At 33.0% G+C, this 26,299-nt stretch overlaps 2 long non-coding RNA genes across 4 annotated transcripts in view; one reads left to right on the forward strand and one right to left on the reverse strand.

Annotated features, from left to right (window-relative positions):
• The first annotated feature begins 2,662 nt into the window (after positions 1 to 2,662).
• Positions 2,663 to 4,600, forward strand: LOC108013847 (uncharacterized). The gene is made up of 2 exons (XR_010654459.2): positions 2,663 to 4,352; positions 4,412 to 4,600. It is a non-coding gene; the product is annotated as an uncharacterized lncRNA (long non-coding RNA).
• A 5,551-nt stretch (positions 4,601 to 10,151) lies between these two features.
• Positions 10,152 to 26,299, reverse strand: part of LOC108014419 (uncharacterized) — a 90,178-nt gene continuing 74,030 nt past the window's right edge. For 2 of the 3 annotated variants that reach the window (XR_010654458.2, XR_011604431.1), the window contains 2 exons: positions 17,549 to 23,358; positions 10,152 to 13,021 (listed from right to left, as the gene is read on the reverse strand). This is a non-coding gene — a long non-coding RNA (uncharacterized lncRNA). The remainder of the gene's footprint in view (positions 13,022 to 17,548; positions 23,359 to 26,299) is intronic. The other variant, XR_011604432.1, reaches the window with a different exon arrangement.

The following is a 26,299-nucleotide window of genomic DNA, read 5'->3' on the forward strand; positions in this document are numbered from 1 at the left end:
TAAACGTGCAAACATATTTTTGTAAATAGACGAAGCAACGCTTGAATTTTTATCCAGTTTTTGTGTATGGCCAACTGCAGTCGACTTATGTGTGATGGGCGGCCAGGCCCAGCTTGTGGGCGTGGCTGGTCCATCTGAGTGTGAACGCTAAGCATTAGGGATAAGTGATTTTTATATTCAATGCGATTTTATAAATCATTTTAATTGTCTATTTTAACGAGTGCAGCAACCGAAAGGAAACGAAACAAATTATGCCGTCGGTTTAGTTCATGTGTGTGATGAAAAATGTATGCAATTTTCGTCAATAATTGAATGTTTTGAATACTGTGTTCTAACCTTGTTTGGATTTGTTTTTTAAGCTAATATAAATACAAATACAAACTAATTAAAAATAAATATTAACTGTGTTTTCAATCAATCATGGTGGAATCGCTTTAGCTGCGCTGGCAATAACTTTAATCTAAGTCCAGTTTTTATACCCTTGCAGAGGGTATATTGATTTCAGTCAGAAGTTTGCAACGCAGTGAAGGAGACGTTTCCGACCCCATAAAGTATATATATTCTTGATCAGCATGACTAGACGAGTCGATCTAGCCATGTCCGTCCGTTTTACGCAAACTAGTCTCTCAGTTTTAAAGCTATCGGGATGAAAATTTCCGAAAAGTCTTATATCTTTTGCAGGTAGTATATAAGCCGGAACCAGCCGGATCGGACAACTATATCTTATAGCTCCCATAGGAATAAACGGAATAAAAAATTAAAAAAATTATATCTTTGGTGTTTTTTAGCATATAACCTCCTAAGCTTGGAAATAACATTTTTTAATTAGTTTTGAATTTCGAATAAAATTTTATCAAGATCGGACGACTATATCATAGGATATCATAGGAACGATCGAAAAATTGGTGGGAAAATAATATGAAACAAATTATAGCTTCGGTGTTTTTTGACATATTATCTTATACTTTTGGGAATATAATTTTTTGTATTTCTAAATTTAATATTTATAACTGCAAGGGTATACAAACTTGGGCTTGCCGAAGTTAACTTCCTTTCTTGTTGAAAACGTAATTGTGTAATGCCTATAAATATTTTATTCATTGTGAAATTAATTTATTTTCAATTTGTTTCTGTACAATCCGCCAAATCTTCTTTGCCGCTATACATATGTACAAAGCTCGAAATGTCATTGAGAGTCACTTTGTATAAAGTATGTATAATATACATTTTTCTATGTATTCTTATCTGAGTAAAGGTACAGTCAAACTTAAATAGCCTTAACTCTTAACCCGCAAAAGTCAATATTTATAAAAAATTTGTACTTTTATTTTGAAAAATTGGCAGAACTTAAAATGTAATACAATGGGCTGATTTTTACAAATTGGCTATTTAAGAGTTGAAAATTTGTATGTTGGAAGTTTTACTGTAGTGCCTTATTTTTGTGATTCTAACAACGCTGTATCTTTCAGTTTTCTTTTAAGAGCATAGCCATAAACATCGTTTGAGCAAAGGATTTTTTGTGTTTTTCAATACACATATACGTATTAAAAGCTTTTCCTAATATTATTTGCAATAACAGTGAATCAAGTCAATATTTGGAAAAACCAATTTAGTGTGATCGATCTGTTGAAAAAATGGAAGATAATGGTGATTTTACTCTCAATCTGCCTTGCGACTGCTTTTTGGAGATAATAAAGTACATAATTGCCGATTGCGAACAAAATAAAGAATTCCAGAATTACACTTTCATAAAATATAACGATTTAATGAACTTTGTGTTAGCCCACGAATTATTCTTGGAGTTGTTTGCGGCGCGTCACAAAAAGCTGTACCAGGTTCTTGAGTTGGGCCTTGAACGCAGAACCACAATATTGCTTATAGATCTGCGAGTCAATAAGTTATCAAACCAAAACAGGGACCTTTTCTGGAGATCCTACTTGCATTCTATCAGGGAGGGAAGTTCTTTTAATGTACATTTGTCTTTTGACAAATCTTTGAACGGAAAGAAAACGGACACTTACGCAGAGGTTAATGCAAAAAATGAGGAACAGTTTTATGATTCATCTGTTCCAAATATGCAATTTTTTTTATTTAAAGGCATTTTATCAGGCCCCGAGAGGTTAAAGTTGAATCATAACATTACCTCAAAAGCATTAGTGGATATATGCCTCTCTCTACCAAATTTAAAAACATTGGCCGTTAGAAGGATTAAAATAAGTGGAAGTATTTCGGACACCGCACCCCATTGCGGAAATCTGGAAATGCTAAGCGTTGAATTTAACGCTGGAGATGATGTTGCCAAATTCGCACCCCTGGCTCAGTTGCCCAATTTAAAAATCTTCATTATTACTGGAATCCACAATAGCGGTTCGCAATTGATATTTTTTAATGATTTAACGAAATTGCACCGACCTAAAAGTTTACCACCTTTAGCTTTGACCATTATAGATGATATAGACGACAGTAATATACCTGTTACTTTTGCTGCTCTTGATTCATTACGTTACTTGCACATATAAGACAATTATATTGTATTTTATGCAAATAGAAACGGACGACTTACGGCGGTGTACGAGTTAAATGAAGCACCGCAAGGTGGTAGTTCTAAAGAAGAATCTCTGGCAACCGTAACTGTAGGTGAATTTGTTAATTCAGCTTGACAGCTCAAGAGAAGAACTCATTTTAAATATAGCTGAAAATTCGGATATTAGCCAAATGGGCTCTTTATCATTGCTGCCCAAATTAAGTAACTTGGAGATAAAAAGTCGTTCTGGATAATATATAAAGCACACCTCCCTTGCAACATTCTTTCGATCAATAGTCGCAGAAGAAACTTTTCTTTTAACATCGTGCAACATAAAGAATATATTTCTAGACCGATCAGAATTCATGGAACTTTCGAAATTAAAGTCAATACGATTTCTGAAGTGCTCCTTTTCCGATTGCTATTCAGTTCGATTTTTAGACCAACTAACTAACTTGCAATATATACAAATCTTTGTTGTCGAATCCCTTGACTCCAAAACATCATTATTAGTTCTGAAATTGCTTAATGCAAAGCAGATGACCGCAAAACTAAATTTCAAAAATGTTAATATTACCCTATTGAAGGGTGAACAGAACCTGGATATTTTTGTTCAATTTGGCTGTACAGCTGAAGTTCTGTCTCCCCTGGCCCAACTTAATGGTATTACCACCCTTCAAATTAAAGGGAGCCCAGAGAAAAAATTTCAAACGGACTATTTGAAGCATTCGCCACCAGCAATATAAGCACTATTGAAGAATTGGATATTTCGAAACTGGATGATACTTTTTTCAACAGTGTTTCCAAAGTATCAGAAATTCAATCCATTAAGAAACTGTCTTGCGACCTAGTAGATCTGACTGGCGTTGAGAAATTGGCCAACTTGGATAAACTTCAAGAGTTGAACATAAAAACAAATGAGTTTGGAGCCCTGTCTGCACTTTTTACAAGTCTGGCTGTGAAGAATAAAATCCAGTGTATAAGAATACCAAATGGTAAGCTTTCACCTAAAGAGATTTTAAAGGTTTCTCTAATAAAATCACTGAAAGTATTAGAGTGCAGGTTTTCCGACATGCAAGATCAACAATCGTTATCAGAGCTAGCTAACTCAAGTATTGAAGAACTAATTGTTTCCCCAATTTCTTGCCAATCCGTTCTTAATTTAGTGTCTGCATTTTCCTTAAACGGAATAATTCGACTTCAGCGACTGGAAATTAAGGGTAAAGCACTCGACATCAGCGAAACAACTGAAATTTCTATGTTACCAGTTTTAATAAGTTTGCAAATCGCATCTCCTGACTCACTGAGGAGCTTGGCACGTAATCCACTGTGTAAGCTTCAGAGCTTGAAATTAAGTTTTCCTGTGGGCCTTAGTGAACTTGAATCTTTGGTTCAATTTGAAACACTGCAGTCATTAAAATGCGCATTGCGCGATGAAAAGGGTGTAGCAGCTTTGGCAAATATAAAAAGTCTTAAAAAACCGACCATCGTCGAAGCAGGAGGATCGCTTAGTGAACTTTACAAGGCCTTTGCTGATAGGAGCTTGATAATTTTAGAAAAACTGCATACACCAATTATAAGTTCGCAAGAGATCCGTGAGATATCGCAAATTAAATCCTTAGCAGAACTAAAAAAAATCGTGAAAATCGATAACGTGTTGCCGATTTTTCAAAACTGTCAAAAACTGGATTGCGTCACCTTTGAATTGTACGAAGATTGCTCCGAAGCTCTCAAAGTTGCAAAAGAAGTTAATAAAATTTTAAAATCTATAAGGGATCCTGCAGTTCGAAAACCATTAAAACTTCATATTGAATCCTTTGATTTAAACGTAAGTAGTTTTGCTATTGCCACAAGCTTTTGGCTAATAAAAATGTTTTTTTGGTGCAGATAGAAGTCATGGAAACTGAATACTTGAATATTTCCCATAGCCGAACAAGAAGAAGATTACCTTCGCATAACTTAGTAAGAGCCCCGTTAGGCCGTTTATTTAACATTTAATTTGTAGCCCATACTTCAAATATCGTAACGCCGTTTTATTAAAAAATATTTAAATGCTACCATATAGTATAAAAAGCATGTTTAATTTCATACTTGTTTCTAATTTTTAGCTGCCGTAGCTTGGGTTGGGATAGAGTGTGGAAGTAAAGCTTTAACTAGGATAATGCCTCTGTCATATTTTTCTTGTAGGATTCAAGGATGCCGAACTCTGTCGCGAGCTTATGACGTTAAAGTTGGTAAGACCCACGTCCAGAATTCAGAAGGCATCTTGTACATAGAGATGGATAGACGCTCAAGATGTTCTCCTGCCAAAGTCTCAGTTAGGGTTTGTGAATTCCAATTAAACAGTCGTTATTTATTTAACATTTAATTTGTAGCCCATACTTCAAATATCGTAACGCCGTTTTATTAAAAAATATTTAAATGCTACCATATAGTATAAAAAGCATGTTTAATTTCATACTTGTTTCTAATTTTTAGCTGCCGTAGCTTGGGTTGGGATAGAGTGTGGAAGTAAAGCTTTAACTAGGATAATGCCTCTGTCATATTTTTCTTGTAGGATTCAAGGATGCCGAACTCTGTCGCGAGCTTATGACGTTAAAGTTGGTAAGACCCACGTCCAGAATTCAGAAGGCATCTTGTACATAGAGATGGATAGACGCTCAAGATGTTCTCCTGCCAAAGTCTCAGTTAGGGTTTGTGAATTCCAATTAAACAGTCGACAATCTAAAGTTTTTAAGATAGCAAAAGCGACCAAAGGGAAAGACCAACGCTTGGGGCATCAGAAACGAGATGGAGAAGCCCTTGAGATTCCATCTTATTTTCTTAGGACGATAAAAAGCTGAGATCACTCGGGATATCCGGCAGATTTTCCCGATTCCGATTTAGCACCGCTGCCTGGCTTTCTCTCTGTCCGAATGAACGCTGAGAACTCGGGAACTATAAATGCTGGAAATTTAAAGAGATAAAGGACGGATTCAACCCAACGCTCGTGGGTAAGAAGCACTTTTTTGGCTAGAAAGTTACGATTGTAGCATTAGTCTCCTAGCCTAAACAAGTGTCTTGGCAGCTGTTCGATTATGTCAAGTGCTTGGCGAGATGAATGTTCCGAGTCGTGGACTGCACTCCAAAGGAGTATGTAAACGTATATATTTATTTATAGTGTTGTTAAACAAATCAACAAAATGAATGGATACAAATTTAAAGGCTTCGATGACCTTAGATCAACACTTCGATCATCACAAATCAGGCGGGGTGTAATAGCATCTATTTTGTAGCGCATGCATGCGTCTAGTCCAGTGTAGTATGTATATATATGTTTAATTTCTAAGATTTAGCTGTATGTTTAACCGACATAGCCACAGCCCCCGTGGCCGAAAACATTAACGGATCAGGAGAAACGTATTAGAGGCTTTACGTTTTATCTTATTTTCACGGGACGATAAAAAGCTAGAGTCGGCCATGATCTTCTGTAGAGTTCCCCATGACTGCATTTTAGGTCTTGCCCCTAAAAAAAATGGATTTTCAAATTTTGACATATATGGATTACAAACCTGTTGTGTTTCCTGTACAAAGTTATTACCAAAGTCAAACTTATTTAATTAGGAGATTGCAATTTTATTTAATAATATTTATTCAAGTTTTCGCTTTGAAGTAAATGTTTGGGTCATCTAGGCTGGTTAGTCGAATTCTTCTAGAGCAGGTGGTCATCAGTGGAATCCAAATTAAGCAACGTCTCTTATTGGAATTGTAGCTTTAACAAGTTTTTTAGTACTAAAAAAATGAAGCAACTTATTTAAAATAATACTTTTATTTATATATCTTTATTTAAAAAATGTGATCCGTGCTTTACCCTCCTAGGGTTAGTAACAGCGCCATTGTAGTTATACTCCCGCGTTTTAGGAAGTAGGAGTCACATCCTTCTTGAAGTATTAGTTACATCCTTCCTTCAGTGGGTTGCAGAGTCATATTGGTGTGTTCGTCTTCGTTAACATGACTAATGTCACAATAATTTATTGAAATTTTTTTCTCTTTGTTCATACATTTGGTGGGTGAGGTTTTTTTTGTGGTATTTGCAATACCGAGATAGGGATTCATGTAAGGAAAAAGGTAAGAGACAAAGCATCAGAAACCTCACCCGAAAACCTGACGCTTTTTTGTTCGTACGAAAAGGATGTGAAAAGGTGTGAAGTTTTTAAGGTTGTTGGAGATTGCGGCTCTATAAAATCAAAATCCTGATCTATATATTCCGCAAAAATAAAACAAAAAAGATAATGCTAAAAATTAAAAATTATGGCTTGCCAAAATATTTAAAATGTAAGTTTTGGGAGTTAAAATTAAAAACATACATAATATGATTATTTATTAGCAATACTTTCGTGCTGTAAAATATGTAGAAAATACATACTGAGCCCACATCCATACATGGTTTAATAGTATACTTCATACTTAATTAAAGTAGCAATAGTAGAAACAACCAAATACAAGCACTAATATAAGCATCATTGACAGTAGGACATTAATATTAACCTAAATGGAAAAATAGATACACAATTTATTGAAAGGTTTTTGGATGACTTGCAATCTATTTATTTGAAACTGAACGGTTATATTAATTCATAATAATTATAAATTATTTCCTTTAGTAGGTATACTAAGCATTGTTAGTTATTTATTTATCGCTGGGAGCTGCATTTTTGAAGGACATAGAACCTAAATTCGTCGAAAGCAATTTTAATTTTAATAAATTGTGGAAAGTAGGGAAATATAAATTCAATTCTATGCAATGCTATGTATTTCCAGTGAATCATTTTTACAAACACAATAATATAGGTATTCCTATTTCGTGAATGAAATGGTTTGACTTAATTGTGTTGTAGTTAACTTGGTTATTTAAAGAAAAATGTTGTACATTTTATATATATTATATAAAAATGTTTTAATTTTACAAAACTAAATACAGCAAAAGTGTAGGGTTTTAATGCAAAAGCACAATAGTGTACAAATAGAACAGAATGTTTAAAAAACCAACAACTGGCGAGAATTTACGAAATGTGTAAGTATTCATTTTATGAAATGTACATATTCCAAGGGACTTTTTATATTCCAAGATGCTAATAAGTCATATACCATTACTTTAGTTTTTGATTAATATGAAAGCCCAAGCATTCGATGAATAATCCTTCTCGCTTTTTAATATTATCGTTAAGATTTTAATGTCGCATGTTGAGTAATTTACAAAAATTTCGTGCAAACAGGAAAGTTTTTGTGGAAAAGCAATTTGAAATACAGAAAAAATAAGCAACCATTATAAGTATCTTGTTCATTCAATTATATATGCCACATACATATAGAACCCTTATACTTGTACGCTGCAACCAAACATAAACATTCATATTCACATTCATTCCCAATAAATGTTTCCAATAGTAGAGACGTCCAATTTTTTGGAAAGTTGTTTCATTCCCGTGGTGGGTAAAAGTGGATGTGCTAGTTTTTTAAGTTGACCTCTACCTCATATTTTTTAAAAGCATGATTCCCATTTGCATTTTAAATATAACGAAAAATAGCTAGCACAACTGAAGAATTATCAAAATTCGCTTTCAGAGTGGCTTAAAGCTGTCATTGAGGAATTCAGAAATCATATCTTATATTCGCTTTAATTGAACTTTATCCAAATCCTATTTGGATTCATTGATGCGACTTAGTTTTTGTTTATACAAAAATCCATAGAAAATGAGCGGCTGTGTAGAATTGTTAATGTATTGTTTGCCTTTGATAATGCAGTCCAGAAAGTGAAGTTGAAATGAAATCCTTGTTCATTACTTAACAAGTTTAAGGGTTACCTTTTTTAAAGTTATTGCTTTAGTTCCTAGTTTCCTTGTAGATTAAGCATGTGAATAATTATCCCCATTCGAATAATCTCAATTGAAATTTGTCATTTTTTAGACGTATCAAATCAACGTTTGATTGATAGGTATTTTAAATGTTCGAGCTTGTCAAAGCGCTTTTTCCTTAGCAGAGTATCAGTGCATTTACATTATTTTTTTATAACCTTTATTTATCAGGATATAGGCGTTGTAAAGACTGCAGTTATAATTTGTTCCTTTTAATAAGTTTTATAGATGAAGCAGGAGAACAGGGGATAACAGTGTTTGCTTTGAAATAAGTCATAAGCCTGACGAACGGTCAGTAAATCAATGAGCTTTCAATGAAATTATTTTTATATTTTATTATATTATTATATATATTATGGAGTTTTGTGAAAATACATTTTTGTTTACTTTTGACGGTCCTCTATACATCATTGTAGAAAATATTTTTTACTTTTGTTGATTTACCCAAACACTTGATAGCAAATATTGGTCATCTCATCAATATATAACTTTTACAGTTTTGTTATTTGTAAGGTTGTTTGATTTTAAATGATATTAACTTAAAGGTCGATTTATGTTTAATTTTTTTCAATAAAACAAAATATTTTCAGATTAAAATGTTCGTTCGTACAAGAAATAATAAAATATAAAATGTTCTCAATATAAAATTATAAATTTTTCTTTAAAAATTATAAATTTTAGTTCAATAATAACATATTAAATCATTTATTAAACTGATACATTGACATACGAATTTTTGTCTAATTGGTAAATTGGTATTGGCAAAAATTGGTAAAATAAATAAAGTTGTAAATTTATGAGATTAAAATACGAGTACGGATCAAGTATATATAAGACGAAAAAATACTAAAGATTTATAATGAATTATATTCAAAAATAAGTATTTTTATAAGATGTTCATATCTTTTGTAAGCAATGCCTCCCTTTTTCGAATTAAAATATAATTCAATTTATTTCGAATATTTCTTGGGAGATTGTTTGAGTTTTCTGTTGGTTATTCATTATAGAACAGGATATGCGTTAATGGTTTTTAAAAGTATATTTCGAGAGATTTTACGGGTGATCATTAATTCTGGAAAAGGCAGGGCTTCTTTTTCTAACCTATCCATTTAATATTTATTTATAAGTTTTGTGTTTGCTATAAGTTGTGATATAGGGCCTTTTTATATATTTTAACTTGTTTCTGAATATACTTGCGCAGTTTTTAAAAGTTAAAATAATATATTTTTGACGAATTATACCACGAGAGCGTCAGCGGTTTGTTTGATAGACTTAAGAAATATGTTTTCCTTTTTCCCAATCAGTCCAATCGATATTATACAGATTGAAATAGTATAAATTATTTAAAATTTATCGCTTATCAATTTAATTCGTATTTTGTTGTAATGTTGTTATACAATACTTTTTTGAAATGACGAATACTTTGAATTTAAGTTCATCTATGTAGATATTAGCCCGATGAGATAGCTTAAGTTAAATCGATAGAAATGTTTACGAATCAGTAAGGTTATGCATAATGTTTCCCGATAAAGTATTTCAGATTGCGAAGTTAGTATAAAATCCATGAGTCAACGTATTACACGTAATAATCCAAAAAATTTAAAAGTTATTTTTTAACCATTTTTCTGGGTTTTTGTGGTAGGTTACTGTAACCAGCTGTAAATATTAGGAGGTTTATTTACTGGTATACATAAATAGACGCTTTTTTTTTAAATTTTTTGTATTTTATATGTTTTTGTTTTGTATTTGGAGATATTTCTGTAGTCAACGTTTTCTTTTTATACTTTTCCTAAGCGTGTCAAATCGATAACGTTCTGAATATTTTAGGTTTATACGTTGCGAGAGAAAATCTTGATTCCGAATTCGTAGTGGATGTTTTCCTAATCTTAGAAAGTCTTTCAGTGCATTTTTAGTACATTTTATTCATTTCTTTTTAAATCAGCGAGGTAGAGAAGTTTACTTTTTAACTTACTCTTTAAACAAGCCTGCTTTGTAGTATTTGCAATTTATTTAAGTTTAGTTTCAGAGATTTGTTGTGGATAATCGGAATGACTTTACGAATTCGTTTTTTGTTCATTTTTATTTTTTTTTGTTTGGATTGTTTTGCAATATTTTTAATTTGTAATAAAGACTTTTGATAAGATATGGGTTCTTGTATAATTTATGTTATATTAACAGTGTTTTTTATTGTTTAAGTTTAGTTTCAGAGATTTGTTGTGGATAATCGGAATGAATTTACGAATTCGTTATTTATTCATCTTTAATTTTGTTTGTTTGGTTGCAATATTTTTAATTTTTAAAAAAGGCCTTTGATATAACATGGTATTTGTATAATTTATGTTATACTAACAGTGTTTTTTATTGTTTAAGTTTAGTTTCAGAGATTTGTTGTGGATAATCGGAATGAATTTACGAATTCGTTATTTATTCATCTTTAATTTTGTTTGTTTGGTTGCAATATTTTTAATTTTTAAAAAGACTTTTGATAAAACATGGTTTTTTGTATAATTTATGTTATATTAGCAGTGCTTTTTATTGGCAACATAAATGCAAAATTGCAGAAAATTGATTAGAAAGTGAGTAAAATAAGTAAAAAATAAGTTTCACTCAAGACCTCATAGACCTACGGCGATAAATTCTACCAATTTTCCCGAAAAAGTAATGATCGGTTATGAGGTGTTGTTCACACGTCACAACTGGGGATCCACACACTCGAACTCAAGAAGTAAAATAGTAGCCAAGTTCATTGAACAACACACCACTGCTGAACGATAAGTCACCAAAACAATTTGCTACGCACAACACCTTCACCCACATTGACCTCAGCATCTGTTCTCCCTCACTCACACCAATCATAACCTTGAACCTAATAGATTCCCTTTTTGGAAATGATTACTTCCCAAATCAAGATAACCAACCTGCTCGCACAACATTGGTCACAGTTCTCTAAGCACGTAAACTTCAGCCAGGAATTCACCTCTCATAAATGCAATACACCAACCCTCACTCACACTATCCACATCAGCTAGATAAATTGACACAACCAATATCGAACTAACCATTGCTCTCCAATCTCTCAAAGGCACAACACCAGGAATGAATTTCAAAATAGTTGACCAGCCGTACAAAATAGAATACTTTCTCACTTTAATCACATCTTCAACAACCACGTTCCTTAATCATACAAAACCAGTCTGATCATACCAATAATAAAACCTCAAAAAGATAAAACGGACATCACATCATACCGACCCATCTCACACTCTAGACAAAATTAGAGCAAGCAGACTGTGGTGGTTCCTTAGCAACGACAAACTCCTACACCCTAATCAATTTGGCTTCAAAAAGGTCCATCTACACATATATAGCAAACACTGATGCAACTTCATAATTATTACACAGGACTCTAACATAAAAAAAAACGTAACATCACTCAAAGTACTCGAACTAACCATGAATAAAATACACCTGGAACCCAAACATTTACTCTCTCATACCATCACTCTCCACATTGAAAAATGACTGACAATCTCACTATTAAACATCACAAAAGCCATGCTTATATCTAAAATTGACTCCGCACTTCACACATATGTATGGTTAAGCCCCGGAAAATACTCTAAATATACACTCTTAGAATAGTCCTGGGCGCCCTTAGCACCACACCTACATGAACCTACTTTACGAATCTGGTATTCCAACAATCGAACCACGGCGAGACCACCTTCATCCAAACTTTTCAAACACCTTATTCGCTCTAAGCATACAACAATACACAAATATATCAAAACAAAAATCAGAACACTTTAATAACACACCCTGCCTATTTAGATTTTATTTTTAATACCATTTCGGTATTTATTAATTTGCGTACCGATTTTTATACGAGTTTTCAGGCTGTTGTTGATTTATTGGGGACAATTTTATAACGCACCCTACCTATTTAGATCTTGTTTTTATACCGATTTGGTATTTATTATTTTGCACACCTGCCTACAAAGATGCTACCTCTTATACTTTTTATAAATACATCATTTTTATTGGGAACACTTTTACAACGCGCCATACCTGTTTAGATTTTTCATTTAATACCTAATTAGATCTTATTATATTGCACATTTTTTACCATAAACAAACACACTACTAAACATCACAAAAGCCATACTTATATTCAAAATTGAATTGAATTGTTGTTAATTTTAGAATACCACACACAAATACCAGACGGTTGAAAAGTCCTGCCTATTAAGTTGCTACCCCATTATACTCTTCACAAATTCACCATTGTAATTGGGAACACTTTTATAACGCACCCTACCTATTTGAACTTTGGTTTTAACACGTATTTGGATTTGATTTCGTTGCACACTTTATACCTTAAGAAGGGAGTCGAAACGACAAATAATATTTGGAGTATTAAGTTGCTACCCCTTATACTCTTTATGAATACACCATAGTAATTGGTTACTTTTTTAACGCACCCTACCGATTTGGATTTTGGATTTAACACGTATTTGGATTTTAGATTTCGTTGCACACTTTTTACCTTAAGAAGGGAGTCGATACGACAAATAATATTTGGAGTAATTTATAAAGATCATACCTACTAGTACACGAGTACCGGATTGATCAAGAATCCTACCTATTTTTATACGAGTTTTATGGTTGTTGTTAATTTTAGAATACCACACATATATACCGGATGGTTGAAAAGTCCTGCCTATTAAGTTGCTACCCCTTATACTCTTCATAAATACACCACTGTAATTGGGAACTCTTTTATGACGCACCCTACCTATTTGAATTTTGGTTTTAACACGTATTTGGATTTGAGATTTCGTTGCACACTTTTTACATTAAGAAGGGAGTCGATACGACAAATAATATTTGGAGTAATTTATAAAGATCCTACCTACTAGTACACGAGTTTTCGGGTTTTTGTTGATTTTTTAATACCACAAACATTTTGGGAGGGAATACCGCTTTGATTAAGAATCCTACCGATTTTTATGCAAGTTTTTAGGTTGTTGTTTAGTTTAGAATACGACACAAAATGCCAGACGGTTGAAAAGTCCTACCTGTTACGTTGCTACCTCTTATACTCTTGATTGCTCTCCAATCTCTCAAAGGCACAACACTAGGAATCAACCGAATTTAAAAATAGTGGACCAGCCGTACAAAATAGAATACTTTCTCACTTTAATCACATCTTCAAAAAAGGTCCATCTACACACTCTATTAAGAAAAAAAAAATAACATCACTCAAAGTATTCGGACTAACCATGACTAATATATACAACTGGAACTCAAACATTTACTCTCTCATACCATCACTCTCCACATTGAAAAATGACTGACAATCTCACTATTAAACATCACAAAAGCCATGCTTATATCTAAAATTGACTCCGCTCTTCACACATATGTATGGTTAAGCCCCGGAAAATACACTAAATATACACTCTTAGAATAGTCCTGGGTGTCCTTAGCACCACACCTACATGAACCTACTTTACGAATCTGGTATTCCAACAATCGAACCACGGCGAGACCACCTTCATCCAAACTTTTCAAACACCTTATTCGCTCTAAGCATACAACAATACACAAATATATCAAAACAAAAATCAGAACACTTTAATAACACACCCTGCCTATTTAGATTTTATTTTTAATACCATTTCGGTATTTATTAATTTGCGTACCGATTTTTATACGAGTTTTCAGGCTGTTGTTGATTTATTGGGGACAATTTTATAACGCACCCTACCTATTTAGATCTTGTTTTTATACCGATTTGGTATTTATTATTTTGCACACCTGCCTACAAAGATGCTACCTCTTATACTTTTTATAAATACACCATTTTTATTGGGAACACTTTTACAACGCGCCATACCTATTTAGATTTTTTACTTAATACCTAATTGAATCTTCTTATATTGCACATTTTTTACCATAAACAAACACACTACTAAACATCACAAAAGCCATACTTATATCCAAAATTGACTGCGCACTACACTCATACGTTTACGCCCCTAAGAATACACTTAATATACACTCTTAAAACAGTCATGTTTGCCTTAGCACCACACAAACATGCGACCTACTTTACGAATTTGGCATTCCAACAATCGAACCACGGCGAAATCACCTTACAACCAAACTTTTCAAACACCTCATCTGCTCTAATGATACACCAGTACACAAATATATCAACCCAAAAATCAGAACTAAAAAATTGAGTTCAACACTAAGGCGCACTTTTGAAAATTTTCAGCTAACTTACAATCACCTTACAACCAAACCTTTCAAACACCTCATCTGCTCTAAGGATACACCAGTACACAAATATATCAAACCAAAAATCATAACTACAAAATTGACCTTAACACTAAGACGCACTTCTTCGCAAAACCTAATCAACACATCGCTACAAACTACAACAAAAAAAAACACATCATTACAACGAATTTATAAGGGAATACCGGATGGATGAGTTATCCTGCCTATAAAGTTGCTACCCTTGTACTTTTTATAGATACAGCATTTATACTGGGAACACTTTTATAACGCACCCTACCTATTTATGCATAGCATAAGAAGAGATTCGATACGAAAGATAATATTTAGAGTAATTGATGAGGATCCTACCTATTTTTAAACGAGTTTTCGGGTTCTTGTTGCTTTTTGATTTATAGAAATGTTGTTGGATCAACATCCTATCTATTTTTATACGAGGTTTCAGAGTGTTATTTTGTGTTTTCTTAGGTTAGGTTTTTTTGTGTTAGGTTATTGAAATCAGCAGTAAATATTTTGAGGTTTATGTACTGGTATACATACATATACGTCTCTTTTTAAATTTATTGGTTTTGTTTTATAGTTAAAGATATTTCTGTGGTCAATGCTTGTTTTTTTATGTTTGTTTTGTTTTTATATGCTTGTTTTTAATGTTTGAAACTTTTTAGGCTTATACTTTGAGAGACAAAGTATTGAATACGAATTTGCATTCGAATATTTTCCAAATACTAGAATGATTTTTAGTGTGAAATGCTGTCTTTTGTAAAGCTTGTTATGGGAAAATTATATTTATATCTTTCTGGATTCGCAAGTTACAGAAGTTTACTTTAAATGTGTTCAACTTACTTTTTAAAAAAGTCTGTTTTATAGTTTTGACACTTGTTTGAATTATTAAAATGTACTCTTAACATTAAAATGATCGCCTAATTTCTTTATTTACTCGTCCCGAGTAGAGTATGTGTAGGGCAGTGTTAATATGACTTAAAACTAGAACCTTTAAAAGGGTCATATTAACATAGAATATGATAAAGGAAGGGAGGGTAAAGAAATGGGATAACTAACATCTAATTCCCAGTCTGAAAAAACGAAACACCACTTGGCTATAGTCGATAGCCGATTACAGTTATTATATTTGCCAATCCCACAACTTTTAATAGTCATAAATTCGCAGTCATACGTGTACCTAAAATATTATGCTAATGGGATCGATTGGCATATAGGAGAGTAGAAAGACCCCACGACAAACCGGCGAGCTAGTTTGAGCACAGCAAGAGGTACACTTCTCGAAATCCTGTCGATCGTCTGTGTCGTCCGAAATCAATAGCTTTTAGCTGTTTCCTCTACAACATCTTACTTTTTTTTTTGACACAGGGAAACCACCCACATTACATAATTGGTATTCGAATTTTTTAAAGTTAGAGGTAGCCAATCTGCTCACACAACATTGGTCACAGCTTTCTAAGCACGGAAACTTCAAACAGTAATTCACCTCTCATAAATGCAATACACCAACCCTCAATCACACTAAATCCACATCAGCTATAAAAATTGACAAGCTTATAACCAAAATCAAACTAAACATTGCTCTCCATTCTCTCAAAGGCACAACACCAGGAATCAACCGAATTTCATACCCAATCACAAAAAATAGTTCACCAGCCGTACAAAATAGAATACTTTCTCACTTCAATGACATATTCAACAACCACGTACCCGAATAATATAAAACCAGCCTGATCCTACCAATAATAAAACCTCAAAATGATAAATGATACACGGACTAACCATGACTAACAAACACAACTGGAACTCCCACCTTTATTCTCTCTTACGATCATCGTAATATGCCCGGCCAGACACAAATTTAAATGCAAAATAAACACACTACCAAATATCACAAAAACCATACTTATATCCAACATTGACTACGCACTTCACACATACGGTTACGCCCCGAAAAATACACTTAAGATACACTTAATATACACTCTGCGTGCCTTTAGCACCACACCAACATGGAACCTGGCATTCCAACAATCGAACCACGGCGAGACCACCTTTCACTAAACTTTTCAAACACCTCATCCGCTCTAAGGGTACACCAATACACACTGTATACCTCTGACTTAACCTATTAAACCTAATGAAATACCCCGCACATATCAGAAAAAATTATCGAGGGAAAACCGGATTCATCAAGATCCTACCTATTTTTACATAAGCTTTTGAATACCACAAAAATATGTTCGAGGGAACCCCGTATTGATCAAGATCCTACCTATTTTTATACAAGTTATCAGGTTGTTGTTGGTTTAGGAATACCACACAAAAATACAGGATGGTTGATTTTTGATTTCTAGAAAAATTGTTGGAATTGGATTAATCAACATCCAACATATTTTTATACGAGGTTTCAGAGTGTGATTTTGTGTTAGGTTATTGGAATCAGCAGTAAATATTTTGAGGTTTATGTACTGGTATACATACATATACGTTTCTTTTCAAATTTATTGGTTTTATTTTTTCGGATTCTTGTTGATTTTATAACAGCATACAGAGAATTTCTGGGGGAACACCAGATGGTTTAGTTATCCTGCCTACAAAATTGCTACCTCATATACTCTTCATAAATACATTATTGAAATTCGGAACACATTTATAACACACTCTACCTATTTGAATTTTGGTTTTAACACTTATTTGGATTTGATTTCTTTGCACACTCTATATCTTAAGAAGGGAGTCGATACGACACGTATTTGGATTTGATTTCGTTTAAAGAGTCGATACGACAAATAATATTTGGAGTAATTTATAAAGGTCATACCTACTAGTACACGAGTTTTCGGGTTTTTGTTGATTTTGGAATACCACAAACAATTTTGGAGGGAATACCGTATTGATTTAGAATACAACACACACAAATACCAGATGGTTGAAAAGTCCTGCCTATTAAGTTGCTACCCCTTATACTCTTCACAAATACACCATAGTAATTGGTTACTTTTTTTAACGCACCCTACCTATTTGGATTTTGGTTTTAACACGTATTTGGATTTGATTTCGTTTCACACTTTTTAGGGAGTTTTAAAGAGTCGATACGACAAATAATATTTGGAGTAATTTATAAAGATCCTACCTATTTTTAAACGATCTTTCGGGTTCTTGTTGATGTTTGATTTCTAGAAAAATTGTTGGAAGGAATACCGGATTGATCAACATCCCACATATTTTTATACGAGGTTTCAGAGTGTGATTTTGTGTTAGGTTATTGGAATCAGCAGTAAATATTTTGAGTATACTGGTATACATTCATATACGTCTCTTTTTAAATTTATTGGTTTTATTTTTTGGGATTCTTGTTGATTTTAAAAAAGCATACAGAGAATTTCTGGGGGAACACCAGATGGTTTAGTTATCCTGCCTACAGATATATACTCTTCATAAATACATTATTGTTATTGGGAACACTTTTATAACACACTCTACCTATTTGAATTTTGGTTTTAACACGTATTTGGTTTTGATTTCGTTGCACACTTTATTTCTTAAGAAGGGAGTCGAAACGACAAATAATATTTGGAGTAATTTATAAAGATCCTACGTACTAGTACACGAGTTTCCGGGTTTTTGTTGATTTTGGGATACCACAAACAATTTTAAGGGGAATACCGTATTGATCAAGAACCCTACCTATTTTTATACGAGTTTTATGGTTGTAGTTAATTTTAGAATACCACACACAAATACCAGATGGTTGAAAAGTCCTGCCTATTAAGTTGCTAACCCTTATACTCTTTATGAATACACCACAGTAATTGGGAACACTTTTATGACGCAACCTACCTATTTGAATTTTGGTTTCAACAAGTATTTGGATTTGAGATTTCGTTGCACACTTTTTACCTTAAGAAGGGAGTCGATACGACAAATAATATTTGGAGTAATTTATAAAGATCATACCTACTAGTACACGAGTACCGTATTGATCAAGAACCATATGTATTTTTATTTGAGTTTTATGGTTGTTGTTAATTTTAGAATACCACACACAAATACCAGATGGTTGAAAAGTCCTACCTATTAAGTTGCTACCCCTTATACTTTTTATGAATACACCATTGTAATTGGGAACACTTTTATGACGCAACCTACCTATTTGAATTTTGGTTTCAACAAGTATTTGGATTTGAGATTTCGTTGCACACTTTTTACCTTAAGAAGGGAGTCGATACGACAAATAATATTTGGAGTAAATTATAATGATTCTACCTATTAGTACACGAGTTTTAGGGTTTTTGTTGATTTTGGAATACCACAAACAATTTTGGAGGGAATACCCTATTGATCAAGAATCCTACCTTTTTTTATACGAGTTTTATGATTGTTGTTAATTTTAGAATACCACACATAAATACCGGATGGTTGAAAAGTTCTGCCTATTAAGTTTCTACCACTTATACTCTTCATAAATACACCATTGTAATTGGGAACACTTTTATAACGCACCCTACCTATTTTATTTTTGGTTTTAACACGTATTTGGATTTGATTTCATTGCACACATTTACTTTAAATAATATTTGGAGAAATTTATAAAGATCCTACCTACTAGTACACGAGTTTTCGGGTTTTTGTTGATTTTGGGATACCACAAACAATTTTAAGGGGAATACCGTATTGATCAAGAACCCTACCTATTTTTATACGAGTTTTATGGTTGTTGTTAATTTTAGAATACCACATATAACAATTGGATGGTTGAAAAGTCCTACCTATTAAGTTGCTACCCCTTATACTCTTCACAAATACACCATTGTGATTGGGAACACTTTTATAACGCACCCTAGCTATTTGAATTTTGGTTTTAACACGTATTTGGATTTCATTTCGTTGCACACTTTTTACCATAAGAAGGGAGTCGATACGACAAATAATATTTGAAGTAATTAATAATGATCCTACCTATTAGTACACGAGTTTTTGGGTTTTTGTCTATTTTTGAATACCACAAAAATTTTGGGGGGGAGTACCGGATTGATCAAGAATCCTACCTATTTTTATGCAAGTTTTTAGGTTGTTGTTTATTTTAGAATACGACACAAAAAGGCCAGACGGTTGAAAAGTCCTACCTGTTAAGTTGCTACCTCTTATACTCTTGATTGCTCTCCAATCTCTCAAAGGCACATCACTAGGAATCAACCGAATTTCAAAAAAGTAGACCAGCCGTACAAAATAGAATACTTTCTCACTTTAATCACATCTTCAAAAAAGGTCCATCTACACACTCTATTAAGAAAAAAAAAAAACATCACTCAAAGTATTCGGACTAACCATGACTAATATATACAACTGGAACTCAAACATTTACTCTCTCATACCATCACTCTCCACATTGAAAAATGACTGACAATCTCACTATTAAACATCACAAAACCCATGCTTATATCTAAAATTGACTCCGCTCTTCACACATATGTATGGTTAAGCCCCGGAAAATACACTAAATATACACTCTTAGAATAGTCCTGGGTGTCCTTAGCACCACACCTACATGAACCTACTTTACGAATCTGGTATTCCAACAATCGAACCACGGCGAGACCACCTTCATCCAAACTTTTCAAACACCTTATTCGCTCTAAGCATACAACAATACACAAATATATCAAAACAAAAATCAGAACACTTTAATAACACACCCTGCCTATTTAGATTTTATTTTTAATACCATTTCGGTATTTATTAATTTGCGTACCGATTTTTATACGAGTTTTCAGGCTGTTGTTGATTTATTGGGGACAATTTTATAACGCACCCTACCTATTTAGATCTTGTTTTTATACCGATTTGGTATTTATTATTTTGCACACCTGCCTACAAAGATGCTACCTCTTATACTTTTTATAAATACACCATTTTTATTGGGAACACTTTTACAACGCGCCATACCTATTTAGATTTTTTACTTAATACCTAATTGAATCTTCTTATATTGCACATTTTTTACCATAAACAAACACACTACTAAACATCACAAAAGCCATACTTATATCCAAAATTGACTGCGCACTACACTCATACGTTTACGCCCCTAAGAATACACTTAATATACACTCTTAAAACAGTCATGTTTGCCTTAGCACCACACAAACATGCGACCTACTTTACGAATTTGGCATTCCAACAATCGAACCACGGCGAAATCACCTTACAACCAAACTTTTCAAACACCTCATCTGCTCTAATGATACACCAGTACACAAATATATCAACCCAAAAATCAGAACTAAAAAATTGAGTTCAACACTAAGGCGCACTTTTGAAAATTTTCAGCTAACTTACAATCACCTTACAACCAAACCTTTCAAACACCTCATCTGCTCTAAGGATACACCAGTACACAAATATATCAAACCAAAAATCATAACTACAAAATTGACCTTAACACTAAGACGCACTTCTTCGCAAAACCTAATCAACACATCGCTACAAACTACAACAAAAAAAAACACATCATTACAACGAATTTATAAGGGAATACCGGATGGATGAGTTATCCTGCCTATAAAGTTGCTACCCTTGTACTTTTTATAGATACAGCATTTATACTGGGAACACTTTTATAACGCACCCTACCTATTTATGCATAGCATAAGAAGAGATTCGATACGAAAGATAATATTTAGAGTAATTGATGAGGATCCTACCTATTTTTAAACGAGTTTTCGGGTTCTTGTTGCTTTTTGATTTATAGAAATGTTGTTGGATCAACATCCTATCTATTTTTATACGAGGTTTCAGAGTGTTATTTTGTGTTTTCTTAGGTTAGGTTTTTTTGTGTTAGGTTATTGAAATCAGCAGTAAATATTTTGAGGTTTATGTACTGGTATACATACATATACGTCTCTTTTTAAATTTATTGGTTTTGTTTTATAGTTAAAGATATTTCTGTGGTCAATGCTTGTTTTTTTATGTTTGTTTTGTTTTTATATGCTTGTTTTTAATGTTTGAAACATTTTAGGCTTATACTTTGAGAGACAAAGTATTGAATACGAATTTGCATTCGAATATTTTTCAAATACTAGGAAGATTTTTAGTGTGAAACGCTGTCTTTTGTAAAGCTTGTTATGGGCAAATTATATTTATATCTTTCTGCATTCGCAAGTTACAGAAGTTTACTTTAAATGTGTTCAAGTTACTTTTTGAAAAAGTCTGTTTTATAGTATTTTGAAATTTTTAAAGTTAGAGGTAGTTAATCTGCTCACACAACATTGGTCACAGCTTTCTAAGCACGTAAACTTTAAACAGGAATTCACCTCTTATAAATGCAATACACCAACCCTCAATCACACTCAGCTATAAAAATTGACAAGCTCATAACCAAAATCAAACTAACCATTGCTCTCCATTCTCTTTACCAGGAATCAACCGACTTTCATACCCAATGATAAAAAATAGTTCACCAGCCGTACAAAATTGAATACTTTCTCACTTCAATGACATATTCAACAACCACGTACCCGAATAATATAAAACCAGCCTGATCCTACCAATAATAAAACCTCAAAATGATAAATGATACACGGACTAACCATGACTAACAAACACAACTGGAATTCCCACCTTTATTCTCTCTTACGATCATCGTAATATGCCCGGCCAGACACAAATTTAAATGCAAAATAAACACACTACCAAATATCACAAAAACCATACTTATATCCAACATTGACTACGCACTTCACACATACGGTTACGCCCCGAAAAATACACTTAAGATACACTTAATATACACTCTGCGTGCCTTTAGCACCACACCAACATGGAACCTGGCATTCCAACAATCGAACCACGGCGAGACCACCTTTCACTAAACTTTTCAAACACCTCATCCGCTCTAAGGGTACACCAATACACACTGTATACCTCTGACTTAACCTATTAAACCTAATGAAATACCCCGCACATATCAGAAAAAATTATCGAGGGAAAACCGGATTCATCAAGATCCTACCTATTTTTACATAAGCTTTTGAATACCACAAAAATATGTTCGAGGGAACCCCGTATTGATCAAGATCCTACCTATTTTTATACAAGTTATCAGGTTGTTGTTGGTTTAGGAATACCACACAAAAATACAGGATGGTTGATTTTTGATTTCTAGAAAAATTGTTGGAATTGGATTAATCAACATCCAACATATTTTTATACGAGGTTTCAGAGTGTGATTTTGTGTTAGGTTATTGGAATCAGCAGTAAATATTTTGAGGTTTATGTACTGGTATACATACATATACGTTTCTTTTCAAATTTATTGGTTTTATTTTTTCGGATTCTTGTTGATTTTATAACAGCATACAGAGAATTTCTGGGGGAACACCAGATGGTTTAGTTATCCTGCCTACAAAATTGCTACCTCATATACTCTTCATAAATACATTATTGAAATTCGGAACACATTTATAACACACTCTACCTATTTGAATTTTGGTTTTAACACTTATTTGGATTTGATTTCTTTGCACACTCTATATCTTAAGAAGGGAGTCGATACGACACGTATTTGGATTTGATTTCGTTTAAAGAGTCGATACGACAAATAATATTTGGAGTAATTTATAGAGATCCTACCTACTTGTACACGAGTTATTGGGTTTTTGTTGATTTTGAATTACCACAAACAATTTTGGAGGGAATACCGTATTGATCAAGAACCCTACCTATTTTTATACGAGTTTTATGGTTGTTGTTAATTTCAGAATACCACACATAAATACCGGATGGTTGAAAAGTCCTGCCTATTAAGTTGCTACCCCTTATACTCTTCATAAATACACCATTGTATTTGGGAACACTTTTAAACCGCACCCTACCTATTTTAATTTTGGTTTTAACACGTATTTGTTTTTGATTTCGTTGCACACTTTTTAGGGAGTTTTAGGGAGTCGATACGACAAATAATATTTGGAGAAATTAATAATGATCCTACCTATTAGTGCACGAGTTATTGGGTTTTTGTTGATTTTGAATTACCACAAACAATTTTGGAGAAAATACCGTATTGATCAAGAACCCTACCTATTTTTATACGAGTTTTATGGTTGTTGTTAATTTTAGAATACCACATATAAATATTGGATGGTTGAAAAGTCCTACCTATTAAGTTGCTACCCCTTATACTCTTCACAAATACACCATTGTAACTGGGAACACTTTTATAACGCACCCTACCTATTTTATTTTTGGTTTTAACACGTATTTGGATTTGATTTCATTGCACACTTTTTACCATAAGAAGGGAGTCGATACACAAATAATATTTGGAGTAATTAATAATAATAACAATAACTTCACAATTATTACACAGGACTCTATTAGAAAAAAAAATAACATCACTCAAAGTACTCGGACTAACCATGACTAACATATACAACTTGAACTCAAACATTTACTCTCTCATACCATCACTCTCCACATTGAAAAATGACTGACAATCTCACTATTAAACATCACAAAAGCCATGCTTATATCTAAAATTGACTCCGCACTTCACACATATGTATGGTTAAGCCCCGGAAAATACACTAAATATACACTCTTAGAATAGTCCTGGGTGCCCTTAGCACCACACCTACATGAACCTACTTTACGAATCTGGTATTCCAACAATCGAACTACGGCGAGACCACCTTCATCCAAACTTTTCAAACACCTTATTCGCTCTAAGCATACAACAATACACAAATATATCAAAACAAACATCAGAACACTTTAATAACACACCCTGCCTATTTAGTTTTTATTTTTTTTAACATTTCGGAATTTATTAACTTGCGTACCGATTTTTATACGAGTTTTCAGACTGTTGTTGATTTATTGGGGACAATTTTATAACGCACCCTACCTATTTAGATTTTTGTTTTAATACCGATTTGGTATTTATTATTTTGCACACCTTTTACCATAAGAAGAGAGTTGAAACAACAGATAATACTTGGAGTAATGGATAAAAATCGAACCAAAGGTTCTATCTCATAAAGTCTTCATGAATTCAGCATTTTTAACGGGAACACTTTCATAACGCACCTCACATATTTCGATTTTTTTTAATACCTATTGGGATTTTATTAACGTGCACACCTTTTACCATAAGAAGAAAGTCGATACGGCAGACAATATTTGGAGTAATACGTTTTCTACCTATTTTTATATGAGTTTTTAGATTGTTGTTGATATAAGAATACGCTTACGATTGCAAGGTCCTGCCTACAAAGTTGCTACCTCTTATACTTTTTATAAACACACCATTTTTATTGGATACACTTTTACAACGCGCCAGACCTATTCAGATTTTTGATTTAGTACCTAATTGGATCTTATTATATTGCACATTTTTTACCATAAAAAAAAGCCATACTTATATTCAAAATTGACTGCGCACTACACACATACGTTTACGCCCCGAAACATACACTTAATATAGACTCTTACAACAGTCATTTTTGCCTTAGCACCACACCAACATGCGACCTACTTTACGAATTTGGCATTCCAACAATCGAACCACGGCGAAATCACCTTACAACCAAACTTTTCAAACACCTCATCTGCTCTAAGGATACACCAATACACAAATATATCAAACCAAAAATCGTAACTAAAAAATTGACCTTAACACTAAGACGCACTTTTTCGCAAAACCTAATCAACACCTCGCTACAGAACTAAAAAAAAAAAAAAACATCAATACAACGAATTTATAAGGGAATACCGCATGGATGAGTTATCCTGCCTATAAAGTTGCTACCCTTGTACTTTTTATAGATACAGCATTTATACTGGGAACACTTTTATAACGCACCCTACCTATTTATGCATAGCATAAGAAGAGATTCGATACGAAAGATAATATTTAGAGTAATTGATGAAGATCCTACCTATTTTTAAACGAGTTTTCGGGTTCTTGTTGCTTTTTGATTTATAGAAATGTTGTTGGATCAACATCCTATCTATTTTTATAAGAGGTTTCAGAATGTTATTTTGTGTTTTCTTAGGTTACGTTTTTTTGTGTTAGGTTATTGAAATCAGCAGTAAATATTTTGAGGTTTATGTACTGGTATACATATACGTCTCTTTTTAAATTTATTGGTTTTGTTTTATAGTTAAAGATATTTCTGTGGTCAATGCTTGTTTTTTTATGTTTGTTTTGTTTTTAATATGCTTGTTTTTAATGTTTTAAACATTTTAGGCTTATACTTTGAGAGACAAAGTATTGAATACGAATTTGCATTCGAATATTTTTCAAATACTAGGAAGATTTTTAGTGTGAAACGCTGTCTTTTGTAAAGCTTGTTATGGGCAAATTATATTTATATCTTTCTGCATTCGCAAGTTACAGAAGTTTACTTTAAATGTGTTCAAGTTACTTTTTGAAAAAGTCTGTTTTATAGTATTTTGAAATTTTTAAAGTTAGAGGTAGTTAATCTGCTCACACAACATTGGTCACAGCTTTCTAAGCACGTAAACTTTAAACAGGAATTCACCTCTTATAAATGCAATACACCAACCCTCA

Source organism: Drosophila suzukii, chromosome 3, assembly GCF_043229965.1.
Source record: "Drosophila suzukii chromosome 3, CBGP_Dsuzu_IsoJpt1.0, whole genome shotgun sequence".
Taxonomy (NCBI): domain Eukaryota; kingdom Metazoa; phylum Arthropoda; class Insecta; order Diptera; family Drosophilidae; genus Drosophila; species Drosophila suzukii.